Raw genomic sequence first — 13,256 nt, forward strand, 5'->3', positions numbered from 1 at the left:
CAGATACAAATACACAGAAATACATAGAGGTACACACAACACACACACACCCAGTGTCAATACACAGAAAGAGACACGCACATTGTGTGTAATACAGTGGAACTACAGATACAAGATAAACATCCAGTGAGCACACAGAGACACACACATATTATCACACACACATAAACACAAACACACATATAAATGCACTGAAACACACACAAACAAGACACCCAGACAGAGACACACAACACAGATATGCACCACACACACACAGGTACGCAGTCTCTGTCACACACACGCGCGAGTGCGCGCGCGCCCTCTGCTGGGCTTCTGCAGAACTGTTTCAATAGAGGGTCTGATGGACAGAAGCAGGCCCCTTCAGCAGCAGCCCTTCTGCTAGTCTCAGCCCTCCTCCCCGCTGCAGGGCTCAGTTTAACCTATCACTCCCCATCCTTTCTACTTCCACTATCTCTCTGTTTAGCCCTGTGCATCTCTTGTGACATTTGTTCATGCGATGAAAACACTCATGAACAATCTAAGAAAGAAGTGGAAAATTTGATTAGAGCCAACCTGAGGATGATAACCCAGGAGACAGTCTCTCATCTCTGAGGGCTGTTCGAAAGAAATAAAGGGGGACGATGGTATGGATGTGATTTTGGAGAAGAGGGGTTCATACAATTGAGCATTCATCTTTTAAAAATTTTTTTAATTTTTACTTTTGGTCATGCCATGTGGTATGTGGCATCTTAGTTCCCTGACCAGGGATCAAACTTGCAACCCCTGCATGAGAAGCCTGGAATCTTAACTACTGGACCACCAGGGAAGTCCCTCACCTTTAAAAAAAATGTCATTGAAGTGTAGTTGATTGACAATGTTGTGTTGATTTCTGCTGTACAGCACACCGACTCAGTTATACATTTTTTTTTCCTATTTCATATTTGAGCACTCATCTTGATAGAAGGTTGCTGCTATTCACAAGAAACAGATATCTTCCTTAATGGTTTTAGTGCTTCCCTGAGGTTGGGCAAATACAAGGAACTGTCTAACTATCTGAAGGCCAGTTCTCTCCATTTTCCTAGAGCACAAAGCGCCTCGTTCTGATTTTCACTCTGGGTTTCTTGCTATAGGTCCGCGACTGCAGTGGCTAATGACTTGATTCTTGAGGAATCAAGAATGTACAACATTCTTTGTTTTACAACCCGCTCCCTTTTGGTCTTAATTTTGACTGAGTTTGGGAGGTATTTTGTGACCAGTTTGTCCCATGGCGCTAGAAATGTTCATCCCGGGGTCTCCAGGAAGATCCCCTGGAGGAGGGCATGGCAACCCACTCCAGTATTCTTGCCTGGATAATCCCCACAGACAGAGGAGCCTGGTGGCCCAGTCCATGGGGTTGCAAAGAGTCAGATACAGCTGAAGCAACTAAGCACACACACACAGATCAGGCAAGGATTTCATGATAGAGCCACTCAATGTGCTATTAGTGGACTGTTAACAGTGGCCAAAAGGGACTTCCCTAGTGGTCCACTGGTTAAGACTCCACTTGGCAATACAGGGGACATGGGTTCAATCCCTGGTCTGGGAACTAAGATCTCACATGCCATGGGGCAACTAAGCCTGCTCACCGCAACTACTGAGCCCGCATGACACAACAATAAATTTTTAAAAGAATGAAAAATACTTTTCTTTACTTTTGGCTGTGTTGGGTCTTTGTTGCTGCATGGACTTGCCTCTAGTTGCAGACATTGGGGGCTACTCTGTCACTGCGGTGCACAAGCCTCTCAACGTGGTGGCTTCTCTTGTGGAGTGTGGGTGTGTAGGTTTCACTAGTTGTGACACAAAGACTCAGTAGTTGTGGTGCCTGGGCCCTAGAGCACAGGTTCAATAGTTGTGGCGCACAGGCTTAGCTGCTCTGTGGCATGTGGGATCTTCCCAGATGAGGGATCGAACCTGTGTCTCCTGCATTGGCAAATGGATTCTTTACCACTGAGCCACCAAGGAAACTCCTTAAAAATATTTTTAAAAAGACCGAACAAGCAACAGCCAAAAGCCCCTGCACCACCTGCCTTACTAGCCTGTTATGGTCCAGGAAATTGTTCCCTCTTGTTGCTTCTTCCCCTAGCTAGAGTTACACTATTACAGTCATTGATCTTATAGGACTGTGCATTTAATCAAGTCTTTCAAGTCATCTAATCATGTTTAAATTTACCTGAGGCTTGATCACACATTTGGTGATGCAATAAACAATTATCTGGTCAAACAGGGAGAGTACAAGTCATGTAGCTAGTGGCATTAATAAGGTCATAAGTAAAGTCAGTTCAGTTCAGTTCAGTCACTCAGCTGTGTCCAACTCTTTGCGACCCCATGTACTGCAACACGCCAGGCCTCCCTGTCCATCACCAACTCCCAGAGTCCACCCAAACCCACGTCCATTGAGTCGATGATGCCATCCAGCCATCTCATCCTCTGTCGTCCCCTTCTCCTCCTGCCCTCAATCTTTCCTAGCATCAGGGTCTTTCAAATGAGTCAGCTCTTCGCATCAGGTGGCCAAAGTATTGGACTTTCAGTTTCAACATCAGTCCTTCCAGTGAACACCCAGGACTGATCTCCTTTAGGATGGACTGGTTGGATCTCCCATAAGTAAGTATTTAAGCTAAACACTTAGGTATTTAAGTATTTATCCATTAGGTACGTTAACCATGTAATGGATACATAATCCACGTAATGGATAAAGTAGTACTCATTAGGTAGAGCCCAGGTTCACCCCAGGTCATCTGACCAGTCTGTTCTGCATCCATCTCTGCCTTGAAGCAAAATGATTTGTTGGCATCGTACATAAAGTCCGCTGGAGGTGTCTGTGCCTACAGGGCGAGTGGTCATCATGACCTCTTTCAGACTGTGGAAGGGATGTCGCCGTCTAAGGACTTACGGGGACTGGTGCAGGAAGAGAAAACTGATCTTTATGGTGAAGCAGGTTATCTCTACCTTTGCGGGGGTCTGGTTCACATGTAATGCAGGTGCCCAGTGCACGCAAGAGAGTGAGGGAGGAGGCCAAAGGGCAGAGGAAAAGTTTTATGTCTGAATTTGTCTTGTTTTGCCCTAAAATGTGAATTTTTATTTCATTGCTGTCATGCTCTCATTCATTCACTCATTCATTCACTCAGTGAGATGCTGGACACCATAATGGGGCGCTTAGGACTGATGTCATGAACCAACTGGACAAACGTCTATGCCCTTGAAGCTGACGTTCTAGCAGGAGAGACAGACAAATGTCAGAGGGTGCTGAACGCCAGGAAGAGTCATAAAGGAGACTGGAGGAGGGGTGTCAGAGGAGCTGTTTATTTATTTACTGTAATTTCATTTATTTATCTTGGATAGTACTGGCTCTTCACTGCTGTGCAGGCTTTTCTCCAGTTGCGGCGAGTGGAAGCTGCTTTCTAGTTGTGGTGCATGCTTCCCACTGCGGTGACTTCTCTAGTTGAAGAGCGCGGGCTCCAGAGCGCGAGGGCTTCAGAGATGCAGCATGTGGGCTCAGTAGTTGCAGCTCCCAGGCTCTAGAGCACAAACTCAATTGTTGTGGCTTATTTGCTCCATGGCATGTGAGATCTTCCTGCTGCTGCTGCTGCTGCTGCTGCTAAGTCACTTCAGTTGTGTCCGACTCTGTGTGACCCCATAGATGGCAGCCCACCAGGCTCCCCTGTCCCTGGGATTCTCCAGGCAAGAACACTGGAGTGGGTTGCCATTTCCTCCTCCAATGTATGAAGGTGAAAAGTGAAAGGGAAGTCGCTCAGTCGTGTCTGACCCTTAGCATGGACTACAGCCTACCAGGCTCCTCTGTCCATGGGATTTTCCAGGCAAGAGTACTGGAGTGGGGTGCCACTGCCTTCTCCGAGATCTTCCTGGACCAGGGATCAAACCCATGTCTCCTCCGTTGTCAGGTGGATTCCTTACCACTGAGCCACCAGGGAAACCCCAGAGCTGTTTAGTGATCCAGGAAGGCTCTCAGAGTGGGTAATAGTTGGGCTGGGACCCCTGCAGGAAATAAGAATCCCCAGCTTCATGGATGGGGGAGGGGTTCCCAGCGGAGGGAACAGCATGTGCAAAGGCCAAAGAAGAGCCCACACAGCCCTGTGAAACTGCCGTCTTCCCCTTCTGCCCACGCCTGGCGATCCCCCGGGCTGGATGGTGTAGGGTGTGTTGGAGCAAATCAAGTCAGCTGGTGTGATGAGCAGAGAGAGCCCAGATGCCGCCCCTGCCCTGGGCTGAGCACAGCATTGCCCACCATCACCCGCTCCTCCCCACCCTCATCATCCGCGTTCCTTATCTTTTCATTGTCTGTCTCTCCTCTTGTGGGCGTGCGTGTGTGCTTGGTCGCTTCAGTGGTGTCCAGCTTTGTGACCCCATGGACTGCAGCCCACCAGGCTCCTCTGTCCATGGGATTATCCCAGCAAGAATACTGGAGTGGGTTGCCATTTTCTCCTTCAGGGTCTCTCCTCTTCCATGACCTCAACCCTGATCACCATCCTCCCCCCTGGGAAATGGCAGCAGCCCCCCTTCTGGCAGCCACATGACCACATCTTCCCCCTGCTTCCAGCCACCGCTCCCCATGCTCCCCTGCCTGAAGTTCAAGGGCTTTAACCTGCTCTAGCCCCATCTCTCCCCACCCTCACTCCCTAGGCACACACTTACACTTCAGGGCCTTTGCACTGGCAGCTCCTACTCCTAGGGCGTCAAGCTGGCCTGCAGTGACGGTTTGCAAGGAGCCTCCCTGCCTGCAGAGGTCAGGTAGGGGGCCTCCTCTGAGGCCCCTGTATCCCTCTTACCCCAGTCCATCTACAATACTTGAGCTCTCCTGGGATCCAAAGCTTTTTGAGGATGGAACTTGGGCACCCTTCCTGGAGGGGCCCTGAGCTCACAGCCACGTAGCTCCTCCTCACCTGGGGGTGGGGGGGAGGGAGACAGGTCAGCAGGAAGAGGGCAGGCCTGAGTGGCATGGCGAGGGGCTGGCTCTGCATTTTTATCTCCTGGAGCCTCGGTGTCTGGAGCTGGGTTTGTCTTTTTATGTTGTTGGTAGGGTAGGGAAGGGTTGGAGAGGGGCTCAGGGTGAGGGGACACAGAGCTTGATTTGTCCACATTCTTCCCTCTGGAGAGACTCCCAGGCCCCAGGCCCACTCCCTTCAGCCCCTCCAGGCCCCAGCACACTCCCTGGGACTAGCGAGCTGAGTCGGCCCATCCTGGGAATCCTGAGAGCATTCCAGGGCTTGTACTGGGAGATTCAGGGATTGCTCTGGGACATTGCCCATGGTTCTCAGAGAGGATGGGAATTGTGTGGGGACCAGACCAGACCAGACAACAGATAGTTCCCAGGTGCCTGCTGCTGCTGCTGCTGCTAAGTCACTTCAGTCGTATCCAACTCTATGTGACCCCATAGATGGCAGCCCACCAGGCTCCCCCGTCCCTGGGATTCTCCAGGCAAGAATACTGGAGTGGGTTGCCATTTCCTTCTCCAATGAGTGAAAGTGAAGTAGCCCAGCTGCCTAGAGATACAGAAATCTCTAGGCAGCTGAGAAAACAGAAAACCCCAGGCTCCATCATCAGGGACACAGGCCCCTTGCCTTTAGAAGATCCAGGATTCCACAACCCTCTTCCTGACTTTCAGGAACCCAGAAATCTAGGACCCCAGGCCCCCAGGCCCTTAGGAATCTTGTCTAGCATGGTGAGTTCTTTCCACTCCATCTGGAGGTTGTGCAGGCTGGTTCCCTAGATCTGTCAGTAGGAGTATTGCCTTCTGCTGGATACACCTGGTCACTGCGCCCTCCCACTAGGTGACTCCCTACAACCAACAGTTGCTGAGAGAAGGTTCGGAGTCCTAGCTCCACCCCCTCCCCTGCGGACCTCAGTTTCTTCATCTGTAAAGTGGGGATATGCACAATGCCCCCACGTAGGCTTTCGTGTGCCTAAGTCAAGATTGCTGGGAGAAATATCGATAACCTCAGATATGCAGATGACACCACCCTTATGGCAGAAAGTGAAGAGGAACTAAAAAGCCTCCTGATGAAAGTGAAAGAGGAGAGTGAAAAAGTTGACTTAAAGCTCAACATTCAGAAAACGAAGATCATGGCATCTGGTCCCATCACTTCATGGGAAATAGATGGGGAAACAGTGGAAACAGTGTCAGACTTTATTTCGGGGGCTCCAAAATCACTGCAGATGGTGACTGCAGCCATGAAATTAAAAGACGCTTACTCCTTGGAAGAAAAGTTATGACCAACCTAGATAGCATATTGAAAAGGAGAGACATTACTTTGCCAACAAAGTTCCATCTAGTCAAGGCTATGGTTTGTCCAGTGGTCATGTATGGATGTGAGAGTTGGACTGTGAAGAAGGCTGAGTGCAGAAGAATTGATGCTTTTGAACTGTGGTGTTGGAGAAGAGTCTTGAGAGTCCCTTGGACTGCAAGGAGATCCAACCAGTCCATTCTGAAGATCAGCCCTGGGATTTCTTTGGAGGGAATGATGCTAAAGCTGAAACTTCAATACTTTGGCCACCTGATGCACCGTTGACTCACTGGAAAAGACTCTGATGCTGGGAGGGATTGAGGGCAGGAGGAGAAGGGGATGACAGAGAATGAGATGGCTGGATGGCATCACTGACTCGATGGACGTGAGTTTGAGTGAACTCCGGGAGTTGGTGATGGACAGGGAGGCCTGGCGTACTGCGATTCATGCGGTCGCAAAGAGTCGGACATGACTGAGCGACTGAACTGAACTGAAGTCCTGCACAGTAAAAAAAAAAAAAAAAAAAAAAGGGTGTCTTCCACCGCATAGAGAGAAGTCCGCCATAAATGGGAGCCCTGTTAGCGTTATTTCCTGAAACATGTTGCTGTTGCGTATCTCCCGTTATTAATAGCTCCCCTTCCCAACACGCACACTCAAAGCGCAAAGGCTCTTAGAGAAAAATCCAAACTCCCACAGCCAGCAGGACCCTGTGCGGCTGGCACCTTCCCCATTGCACTGCTCCCACTTTGTTCAGCTCCAGCCACACCCGCACGCTTTTCTGGTTTTAGAGCCCTTTGGCTGGTCGTTCCTCATCCTCCAGGTGTCTGCTCTCGGAGGGAAGTGGTCCCGGCTACACCGGTCCCTAGCTTCTCAGCCCTTCAATGGTCTTTTAGTCTTGTAGAGACGTGAGAGTTGGACCATAAAAAAAGACTGAGTGCTGCAGAATTGATGCTTTCCAACTGTGGTGTTGGAGAAGACTCTTGAGAGTCCCTTGGACTGCAGGGAGATCCAACCAGTCCATCCTAAAGGAAATCAACCCAGGATATTCATTGGAACACTGATGCTGAAGCTGAAGGTCCAATACTTTGCCCACCTGATGCGAAGAGCTGACTCATTGGAAAAGACTCTGATGCTGAGAAAGATTGAAGGCAGGAGAAGGGGACAACAGAGGATGAGATAGTTGGATGGCATCACCGATTCAATGAACATGAGTTTGAGCAAACTCTAAGAGATAGTGAAGGACAGGTCAGACTGGTGGGCCACAGTCCATGGGATTTTGAAGAGTTGGATATGACTCAGTGAGTGAACAACACCCCTGGCCCTGAAACATGTGAATGAGTCTGGTTTGCTTGTTCCTTGCATGGTGCCCTGTTGGAACATGAGTTCCAGGGGGAGAGGTGCTCTGCCTGTTGTCACCACAGTGTCCCCAGCCTGTGGCTCAGGGCTAGGCACACAGTGGGTGCTTTACAGGCATTGCCTCTGCACGAGTTTCTTATGACTGCTGTGAGGAATTACTGTAAACTGCTTGGTTTTAAACAACATGTGTTGTTGTGCAGTTCTGGAGGTCAGAGCCTAACACAGGTCTCACTGGCTAAAATCAAGGCACTCACAGAATGGCCCTCCCTCTTTTGGCCACATGGTGGGGCCTGTGGGATCTTAGTCCCCGCAGCACCCACCCCCCCACCCCCACCACCCCCTGCCAAGGATGGAACCCGTGGCCTCTCTACAGTGGAAGGAGAGTCCTAAACACTGAACCACTAGCGAAGTCCTGCCTTTTTGATGTTCTAGAAAGAATCCATTCTCTTACCTTTTCCAGCTTCTAGAGCGCCCCACCCACCCACCACTTTCCTTGGCTTGTGGTCCCTCTCTCCATCTCTGAACCAGGGTGGCATCTTTCCACATTCTCTGACTCCGCCCCGGGGGTCATATCTCCTTCTCTAACTCTGATCCGCCTGCTGTTCTCAGTCATGTCCGACTCTTTCTGACCCCATGGACTGTATGTAGCTCAACAGACTCCTCTGTGCATGGGATTCTCCAGGCAAGAATACTGGAGAGGGTTGCCATTTCCTCCTCCAGGAGATCTTCCTGACCCAGGGATCAAACCTGCGTCTCCTGGGACTTCTGCATTGGCAGGCAGATCCCTTACTACTGAGCCACCTGAGAAGCCCCTCTGATCCTCCTGCTTTCCTCTTATAAAGGCTCTTGCGATGACATTGGGCCCATCTGGGTCATCCACGATCATCTCCCCAACTTCAGATCTCTAACTTAATCTCACCTCAAAGTCCCCTTCACTGTGTAAGGTTTCCTATTCAGAAGTTTCAGAGACTAGGATGGGGTCCATTGTTCAACCGACCACAGTACCCAAGGAGATGAGTGCTTTTATTATTGCTCCCACTTCACAGATGCAAAAACTGAGGCTCAGGGAGGCAGAGTCACATGCCTAGGCTCACCCTGCGAGTGAGAGGCAAGCAGTGTGGCCTTTCTGCCTGTGTCTGGGAAGTCTATCCATTTGAGCCATCTGTGAGTGGTCGTGGGGACACAGGAGAGGCAAGAGTTGGGCGGGGCCAAGGTGAGGTGGATGGGCAAGGGGCTGCCAAGGGGGCCAGAGGCGCGTGTGTTCTGTCCTGGCCTGGGGGCTTCCCCGGACACCCCAGCCAATCTGGTAAGAGGCCCTGGGGATTCCTGGGGGTTTCCTGGAATTTCAGGGAGTGAGATTGGAAATGACAGGCTATTCTGTCCCAAGGTCACTTCCTTGGAAAGGGGGGTGATGAATAGGGCTGTTCCATGCAGAAAACTCTGGCTGGGCTGCAAGGTCACCTCTGACTTGCTGACTCAGCCCTGGAGAGTGAGGTCACGTGGTTGCACAGGGATCGTTGGTAGGGACACCTACTGGAAAAGGATAAGCAGGTGGCCACAGAGGTTCTCTTCTGCCCTACACCCCCTGCTTCCCAGCACAAGCCCTACTTATCATTAGGCTAGAAGGGCAAGGAGCGGGGGACTGTGTTTCCAGAATGTTCCACCTCCAATCCCCCCATGTGGACTCACCACCTTCTATCTCACCTCACCATCTCCTCCTCTCCCAGCCCGACTGTGAGCCCCAGGAAGGCAGCAGTCACAGGCTGAACCGCAACATTTCATTATGGCCATTTCCAAGCATACAGAAAGCCTGAGTTTTAGAATGAAAACCCATCCTTTTCTACAATCAACATTGTCTCTATTTGCTTGATTATCTGCCTCTTCTAGAGCTTCATATAAATGGATTCATCAAATCTATACTATTGATATTTTGTGGGTAGCTGCTTCTGCTCAGCCTAAGATTTTTTAGATTCCTTCATGTCCCTTGCTGCTGACCTCTTGTTTTCCACTATAACTCCAGTCCCTGGTGCATTATAAGTGCACAAGAAATGTTTCTGGGTGAGAAAATGATTGCATTAAATGAAGGAACGAAATTGCTCCTTGTTCACGGAGACTTGCTCTTCCATCATCTCTCTTCTCTCCAGCTTCTCTCTGGGGCCAACCTCCTCCTTGGTCTGCTGAAGCGCCATCTATTGTCATCCCCAGAAGACCTCCCTTTGCGGTGCAGTCAACCATCCTTCTATCTGTCTCTGGGTGAGTGGGTGAGTGCCATTCCAAATAGCAGAGACCCCTTCCCCCACCGCCTGCTTCCCAGCCCCCCTAGTCTTGTCTTCCTGTGAAAACAGTGTTATCAGGCACGTGTCATCCCGTGCTTCCTGCCTTCCCACAATATCAGCTTCAGTTTCCACCCTCACTTCCGGCCTTCCTGCTTTTCTCTAGATAAGCCCCTTCACCTGATTCTAGAACTGCTGAAGACTGTTGTGTCAAAAATACCCTCAGGCTTCCCTGGTGGTCCAGTGGTTAAGAAACCACGTGCAAAGTTCAGGGGACGCGGGTTTGATGCCTGGTTCAAGAAGATCCCCCACATGCTGCGAGGCAACTAAGCCCCTCTGCACCACAACTACTGAGCCTGTGCTCTAGAGCCTGGGAGCCACAAGTACTGAAGCCCGTACACCCCAGAGCCTGTGCTCTGCAATGAGAAGTCTCTGTGATGAGAAGCCCAAGCACCTCGATGAAGAGTAGCCCTGCTTGCCGCAACTAGAGAAGCCTGTGTGCAGCAAGGAAGACCTAGCACAAGCAAAAATCAAGTAAATAAATCTTTTAAAAAATGCTCCCCACTCCCAGCTACTGCAGGCTCGAGACATTGCTGAGCATTGGGGGTGCAGAAATGGTGCAACCACTTTGGAAAACTGTTTGGCAATTTCTTATCAAGTTAATCCTCACCTCCTATCTGACCCACTCCCAGGTATTTGCCCAAGAGAAGTGAAAGCTTAAATCCATAAAAAGATTGTTCATAGCTTCATTTATAGTCCCATATTGGAAACAAGCCAAACATCTGTCAACAGGTGACTGGATACACAGAAGGCAGTCCAGCCAGCCAATAGTTATATGATCTGGCAATGAAAAGAAACCAACTTCAGGGATTTCCCTGGTGGTCCAGTGGTTAAGAATCTAGCATGCAATGCAGGGGATGTGGGTTCAATCCCTGGTCAGGGAACTAAGACCCCACATGCTTCAGGGCATCTGAGCCTATGAGCTGCAACTAGAGTCCCAACACCAAGCCCAACTAAGACCCGTTGAAGCCAAAAATAAATAAATATTTTTTTAAAAAAAAAGAAAAAGAAATTACAGCACTCTACACTGTATGACTCAGTTTATATGGCATTTGAGGAAAGACAAATCTAGTCAATACTGATGGAAACCAGGTCATGGTGGCCTGGGGGAAGGACGAGGATGAGGACTGACTGGGAAGGGACAAGAAGGAATTTTAGGGGCTGATGGAGAAGTTCTATACCTGCAATACAATGGTGGCTACACAGTTGGATACAATCCTCAAAACTTGTTAACTTGCAAATAAGTGCACTTAAAATAAAAATTGGGGGTAATTCCCTGGCAGTGCACTGGCTTGGATTTCTCCTTCCCATTGCAGGGAGTATGTGTTCAATCCCTGACTGGGGAACTAGGATCCTACAAGGTGGGCAGCTTGGCAAAAATAAAAATAAAGTGAGAATAAACATTTTGAAATCATGGGAAAATACACATAAGATGAAATTCACCATGTTAACCACTATTTTTTGCATTTTTCAGCCTTTTATTAAAAACATTATGAAATGTTTCATAAAATTTTATGAAATGTATTATATGTAGGATGAATATATTTTGTGATGAAAAAGAGCTATCTCTATCCAAACATTTCTTCTTCCCTTGTAATCATACCACATTAACCGTTTTCTAAGTGAACACTTCAGGAGTGTTAAGTATATTCACACTGGGGACTTCCCTGATGGGCCAGTGGTTAGGCCTCTGTGGTTAGAGGACCTAAGATCCCCAGTGCTGCCAAAAAAAGTATATTCACATTGTTCTGTAAGGGATCTTCAGAATTGTTTCTCTTGCAAAACCGAAACTCTGTATCCATTAAGCAGCAGTATTTGTCCTTTGTGAGTGGTTTATTTCACACAGCATACTGTTATAAGGCTGAATAATATTTCATTGTATGGATGAGCTTGTTTGGTTTATCTGCTCATCCATTGATGCACACTTGGGTTGCTTCTACTGGTTGGCTATTGTGAATAATGCTGCTATAAACATGGGTATGCAAATATCTTTTCAAGACCCTGCTTTCAGGACTTTGCTGGTGGTTCAGTGGTTAAGAATCTGCCTGCCAATACAGGAGACATGGGTTCAGTCCCTGGTCTGGGAAGATTCTACATGCTGCGGAGCAACCGAGCCCTTGCACCATGACTTCTGAAGCCTGTGAGCCCTAGAGCCTGTTCTCTGCAACAAGAGAAGCCACCACAATAAGAAGCCTATGCACTGTAACTAGAGAAAGCCTGTGTGCAGCAACTAAGACCCAGCCCAGCCAAATTTTTTTAAAGAACCCACTTTCAATTCCTTTGAATATCTACCCAGAAGGGAAATTGCTAGGTCATATGGAGTTTCTGGAGGGACCCCAGTCCTGGTGACCTTGATTTCATCCCAGTGAAACTAATTTTGACCTCCACAAGTGTAAAATAGCTGTATATTGTTTCAAGCCACCAAGCTGTTGGACATTTGTTACAGCAGCAGTAGGAAACTCATACACTCTCCCTAGCTGACTATCTGGAAATCCGTCAGTCTGACCAACAGTCTGCTAAGTACAATATCTGTCCAGAAGTTCAGACAGCTCCTGGGCAAGGTCAGTGCCTTGCTCTGGGCTGCACTTTGGAGGATTCAGAGACAGGTTGGGGGGTTTCCTGGTTACAACACGGAAAGATTCCGCCTGGTCAAGGAGTTTCAGTGCTGATCCCTCCTCTTCCTGTTCAGTGGATGCTCTCAGGGCTGGGCAGCTTGGTTCTGGACTTAGCTTTGCACCGAACTAAATGCTGCTAGCCTGTCACTCCCCTCGGTTGCACAGTTGGACCTGTCTCCACTGGAAAACCTGGGAGAGCCTCCAGGTCCCCAGGACGAGTGTTGGGTAAATTCAGATCCAAAGTCCCCAGTTGATAAATTCAGGCTGTGTGCTCCTCACATTCCCCCCACCTTGAAATGGGCTCAGCGACGCCCTCTACTTGCCAACACCCTCTGTCTGCAAAGCCCCCTGCCCCCATTCCCAGCTCCATTGCCAGAGTTGAAACCCCATTGTTCTTCCAAAATCCATCTTTTCTGGATGTATTTCCTGAACTCCCCACAGGACCTGGGGTGCCCGAGACAGAAGGAGCCTGCTCATCAGATCCGAGCTGCCCCTCTCCCATCTCTTGTGTCAGACTACCTATAATCTCAACAGGGTGACAGTCTCCTCAGGGAACTGGGCCAGCACTGCAGCATCTCAGCAGAGTCCTTCTTCTGGGGACACAGGGGACTCCTCCATGCATTCCTCAATCTAGTCACTGGCCACATTGTCCCAGGGCGTAGGGACAGGGTCTGACTCATTCCTGTGTACCC

The sequence above is a fragment of the Capricornis sumatraensis genome, chromosome 9, assembly GCF_032405125.1.
Source record: "Capricornis sumatraensis isolate serow.1 chromosome 9, serow.2, whole genome shotgun sequence".
In the NCBI taxonomy this organism is placed as follows: domain Eukaryota; kingdom Metazoa; phylum Chordata; class Mammalia; order Artiodactyla; family Bovidae; genus Capricornis; species Capricornis sumatraensis.